The sequence below is a fragment of the Urocitellus parryii genome, chromosome 1 (assembly GCF_045843805.1).
Source record: "Urocitellus parryii isolate mUroPar1 chromosome 1, mUroPar1.hap1, whole genome shotgun sequence".
In the NCBI taxonomy this organism is placed as follows: domain Eukaryota; kingdom Metazoa; phylum Chordata; class Mammalia; order Rodentia; family Sciuridae; genus Urocitellus; species Urocitellus parryii.
In genome coordinates, this window is record NC_135531.1 from 207277414 (window position 1) to 207283293 (window position 5880).

The following is a 5880-nucleotide window of genomic DNA, read 5'->3' on the forward strand; positions in this document are numbered from 1 at the left end:
TTCTGATACTAGTACTTTTAGTTATAAAAGTTCATCGGCATACTGTTTTATCCCAGAGATTCTGATATTTTAAGCTTTTATTATCACTTAGTTCAAAGCATTTTAAATTTACTTTTCTTGTGCTTTCTTCTTGGACCTCTGAGATATTTATAAGTGTGCCATTTAACTTTTAAGTAGTTGTGATGTGGGGGTGGGTTTTAGGCATCTTAAGGAGATTGATTTCTAATGTAATACATCATGCAGGAAACACAGTCTGCATGAGTCCAAATTTTTGAAAAAAGTAATGGAAATGCTTTTAATATTGATTGTATTGGCTACATAACATGTCAAAACATCAAAACTGATCAAATTGCATACTTCAAATATGTACATTTTATTGTACTTCAATTTTACCTCAATAAAGCTATGAAAGAAAACCAAAACCAAAACAAAACAAAACCTCCCTTCATTTACCAAGCTATAAGCATTTTATAAAGTAGTCAATTAATTAATAGCTCATAAAAATTGGGGGAAATTTTGGGGTGGAAACAAAATTAACACCAGCTCATTCTCTGGCAAATAATTCTTCTAAAATGACATGTCCACCCTGGCAAAACTGTCTGCAGGAGGCAACTTTTTAGGCCAGGCCTCTCTCAGTTCTGCTTCAGAAGCACTGGGATATTGTCAGACACCTGCTGAAGGTAGGCCATGGAGCCCTGAGGGACTCCAGCTGGCTTTTTATACTGTACATTGATGTCCTCCAGCACCTGCTGCCAACGCCTCAGCTTTGTCAAGTGCTTCTGCACCGGCACATCTTCCCACTGTGATTCATTGCTTAGTTCTGAGATGTCTTTTTTAATAACTTACTCTGGTTTCTGGACAGAAATGTGCTAACTTTTTTGTAGTAAAAAAAATTCTGTCTTGCAATATTCAGAAACTTCTGGATACACTGACCAACACCAGTTCACATTTCTTCCTGAGTGGTGCCATTGACATAATCCTGACTCATGAGAGAAGCAAAGCAAGCCTCAAATGATGATTCCAACTCATCCACTGAGGTGCTGCTAGAAGTTCTCTGCACACCAGGCATTTCCTGAAGAAGGGAGGCCTGGCTGGGGGGTCCTGGCAGGGTGGCGGGAGCTGCCCAGAGAGCATACCACTTAGCAGAGCTACCATGTCTGGAATATAGTTGGGTTTTATGTCACATTTAGTTAAACCTTTTTTCATTTGACATTCATATCATTTCCATAACATATGGAGGTCATCAAAGAAGAGCATATTGGGGCTGGAGTTGTGGTTCAGTGGTACAGCATTTGCCTGGTATGTGTGAGGCCCTGGGTTCGATCCTCAGCACTGTATATAAATAAATAAATAAAATAAAAGATCCATTGACTACTAAAATTAATAATGAATAATAAGAAGAAGAAGAAAAAGAAGAGGAGGAGGAAGAGGAGGAGGAGAAAGAGGAGGAGGAGCATATTATTGAGTTGGTTCTGTAGGTGTTGCTCTGGTGCCCAAGCTTAGGCAAGACTGACCAAGAAAGGTAGTTGGCAGAGGGTAGAAGAAAGAATTGCTCAGTGGAGAGAATCAAAAGAGCATCTTATTGCTAAGGAACTACTGGCAGAGACAGGTTCTGAATAGACTGACCAAAACATACCCATGGGCAAAACACATTTGAGGGGGAGGGGAGAAATATGTTCAAGAATTGGCAAAATAAAACCATAAAGCAGCTTGGTATAGTACAAAATAAATAAACCTATAGACAAAAGAAATGGGAAATTGGGTGCTGGTTTGTGGGGAGCAATGATCAAGGTATCTGATGGCCTTGTGGTTGTGGTGCACCTGTCCTAGTATTCCCCCCTGTGCAAAAATACAGGGTTAACACTTCCCAGTTGCTATGGCAGTACAAGCCCTTGGTCTCTCTCTGGGCAAACATCCAGAGATATCAACTCTGACCTTGAAATGCAGACTCCTTGGAATAGAGGATTCTGAGCATAGCAAGATAACCATAATGTCTCATCTATGCTGTGACCTTCCAGCCTGCCTGCTTCTCAGAACCTTTCTCACAAATAACCTTGTGAGGATAAAGCCTACATAATAAATGTGTGGAGCCACCTCTGGGTCACTGTTCTCAATGAGAGTTCAGTTTCCCACCTGATCTTGCTTTTCTCTCTAAATGTTTGTGAGTTTCTTTCTTTTTTCTTTTTGAGGAAAAGGAAAAGGAAGGTTTATTGCTTTGCTAGCAAAGGAGAAACACAGCAGGAACAGGGGACTTTTAAATAAGTGGATTCAAAGGCTACATTCCACGCGTTCTCAGTTGGAGTTGTAATTCACTTGTTAATTGGGAGATAGTCATTTCTGAGATCTTCTGGTATCATCCCCAAAGTCTGGATTACTTTGTTCCTACGGTGGGTGTGTACTCAAGAACAGATAAATCTGCCTAAAATGGGAAGAAAGGTAATCCTGTTTCTCCAGGAATTAGGGAGTGGTTGAGATTAGGTAGGAGCAGGGAAAGAGAAAGAGAATGAAACTTAGCCATTTTAAAGATAAGTTTCAGTGGGGCTGGGGCTATAGCTCAGTAGCAGAGTGCTTACCTAGCATGTGTGAGGCATTGGGTTTGATCCTCAGCACCACATATAAATAAGTAAAAACAAAGGTTCATATATATATTGCAGTGGCAGAGCAGCAAGGGCTATATTCAAAGTGTAAAGTGGACCACTGTTACATTTCCCCACTGTTTCTACATTCCATTTCTACGAGAAAATGGGTGATGACATCTCCAAGCTGTTTCCTGCTGAAAGTGGTGAAGTTGGGGGAAGTAGCCCAAAGTCTTTATTTTCTATCAGGTGAGGTGTGGACAGTTAAGGTGTTCAGCATCAGAGCAGTCCAGAGGTCCTAAGTCTGTGATTCTCTTGTTTTTTTTTTTTTTTAATTTAACAATCCTAATTGGCTTTATTTTTAATTTTAAAATCAGGTAACACTTCATTCCATAAAACAGAATCAGTTTTCCTATGAGCCAAGCACTCATCAAAAATAATTTGATGAGTTAACAACATCAGATTATTTATTTTTCTTACACAAAATAAGGACAAGAGAACTTCACTATTTCGCCAGTTGAGAATGGCTGTTCTCCCTCCAATCCAGATTTCTCTTGGAGGACCAGATGTGTCAGCTTGGTTTGATTAACTCCATGTTGTTGCTTGCTTCCCACCCCCCCCACCCCCCCCCCCCCCCCCGCAACCGGAATATTGTCTCTGTTGAAAAACTGGCTTCACAAAGAAGGTGGCAACAGGAAATAAGTCTTGGGCAGTGTGGGGTTATTTTCTGTCTCTGGGGGGGATCATCGGTGTCCGAGGCCTGGGGACAGAGGCAAAGTCCCCAGCCGCCCATCTAGGAGATGTCACTCTCAGTAGCGTCTGGTGTCCTGACCTGTGCTCACCCAGGATGATGGTGGGTAAGGAGCAGCAGGTCACATGGGACCCCTGACCCTCTGGGAGATAGAGCTCTCCCTGGGTAGACCTTGGGACTGAGGGTCAGCGGCCAGGGGAGAATCAACGACTGTCCCAGCCTGTGGTCCCTGAGGTCCTGGGGCAGGGATGCAGGAGGCAGCCAGTGTCACAAGACGTCCCTGTCCCCAGCCAGGCTTGGTGCCTGGCTAAGTGAGGAGAAAAAAGGTGTCCCTCCTTAGGGCCTGGCCCCTGCGCCTGGTCTCACTTCCTCCCTGGCACCTCCTGGAAGGGGAGGAAGTGACATCCAGGGGAAGGCCGGGAAGTGAGACCACCATCACATTCAAGTTCAGGATGCGACAGCTCAGTCTGCCCCCAACAGGCCCCATACTCTGCTCCCCTTCATGGGCCACGTCCCTTCTGAGAGTCACGCCCTGCCCTTTATAGGCACAAGGACCCAGAAGTTCCACAGACACATCCATGTTTAGGCCCCCGGATCCGGAAGTTGCAAAGGTGCATGTCCTTGTTTAGGTGCCCAGATCTGGAAGTTCCTCGGGCACACATCCATGTTTAGGCCTTAGCATCCGGAAGTGCCTCAGGTGCACGTCCATATTTAGGCTCTAAGACTGGAAGTGCCTCAGGTGTCCATGTTTAGGCCCACAGATCCAGAGGTTCCTCAGGTGCATGTCCATGTTTAGGCCCCTGGATCCGGAAGTTCCTTGGGTACATGTCCATGTTTAAGTCCCCGGATCCAGAAGTGCCTCAGGCATCCATGCTTAGGCCCCCAGATCCGGAAGTTCCTCAGTTGCACATCCATGTTTAGGCTCTAGGATCAGGAAGTTCCTTGGGTACACGTCCATTTTTAAGCTCCCGGGTCTGGAAGTTCTCAGGCATCCATGTTTAGGCTCTAGGATCCGGAAGTTCCTCAGGCACACGTCCATGTTTAGGCTCCCGGATCCAGAAGTTCCTCAGGTACACGTCCATGTTTAGGATCCAGAAGTTCCTTTGATGCACGTCCATGTTGAGACTCTAGGATCCGGAAGTTCCTCAGTCCTCCATGTTTACGCAGTAGCATCCGTTGTGTGTTTTTCTTAATCCCCCATTGCCCCTCCCCAATTTCTGAATTAACAGCTGCGTATGTATGTCATGGCACTATAAGACAATTTTCCCACCACTAGTAGCCTCAATTGTGTCCCCTATGTTGTAGGAAGAAAAATTTCCTCATAAAGTCACTGTAAAGACTAAAAGCAATACAGAGTTAAAGCTCATAGTTACATCACCTTTGTTCCATTTCCCTTTTCACATGTTCAGAGTCAGAGTAAGTTAGCAAAGAGATCAAAGCAACATCTGTTAGACACAGACTGGAGGGAAGCTTAGGTATTAATGGGCTAGGCTGATAGAAGTTGTGTGCATTAGAGGCCTTTTAAAGTTAGCTATCCAAAGAATCTACCTGGAGTCCCCAGCCTTAAATGGGCCAAGGCTAGGGAGCAAAACGAGCCTCTAAACCTAACCGAATTAAAAAAAGCCAAAATATTAATAATAATTGTATCCCAGGCAGCAATAGGGAATCATTGGTACTTTCCATGTATTGCTTGCAATAACAGTATGAATACATATAGTAAATATGTATTAAAGTAACAATATGGTAGAACACAGAATTTTTATTAACCCCTATAACAATAATTACCTGGCTTATAAAATCATTTTGGTATTTTTTTTTACCACTTATAATTAGAACTTTTCTACCTTCCACTCAGGAGAGGTCTAAACTTAGAATTAAAGAACACCTTGAGAGTTTTGAACCAATTTGATATGATATTTTATCATGACCAAAGTAAATTAAATTACATTATCTTAGGAAAAGCAAAATCCAAAGGAGATTTAGGCTGTTCAACTCATAAAAGGAATGTGGATTATACTAATTGAAGTTGGCATGATGGACACATTTAGTGAAAATTACAAATATTTTCATTGAGTAGGGGAGAATTCCCATATCTAAAGTTAAATTTATTCAATCCTTAATCTAACAAGCAATTAGTGAAAATCTTCTATGTTCCAAGCACAGTTCTAGAAGTACCTGAGGCATTAAAAACAAAACAAAACAAACAAAAAATACTACAATTTTAACATCTATTCTCCAGTACAATGTTTCCCCAAGTCTTCAAACATAGTAACTTCAGCTTATTAAAAATCCATACTCCTGGCTGGGCATGTTGGTGTACACCTATAATCCCAGTGCCTTGGGAGGCTGAGACAGGAGAATCATGAGTTCAAAGCCAGCCTCAGCAAATTAGTAAGGCCCTAAGTACCTCAGCAAGACTCTGTCTCTAAATAAAATATATAAAATGGGATGGGGATGTGGCTCAGTGTATAAGCATCCATGGGTTCAGTTTCTGATACAAAAAAAAAAATCTATACTCCTTGTGCTTACCATCAAATTCTAATTTATGAGGAT

General features: G+C 42.5%; 1 pseudogene; it reads right to left on the minus strand.

Moving 5' to 3' along the window:
* Positions 1–632: 632 nt before the first annotated feature.
* Positions 633–1155, minus strand: LOC113182048 (mediator of RNA polymerase II transcription subunit 28 pseudogene; annotated as a pseudogene).
* Between the last annotated feature and the right edge of the window lie 4725 nt (positions 1156–5880).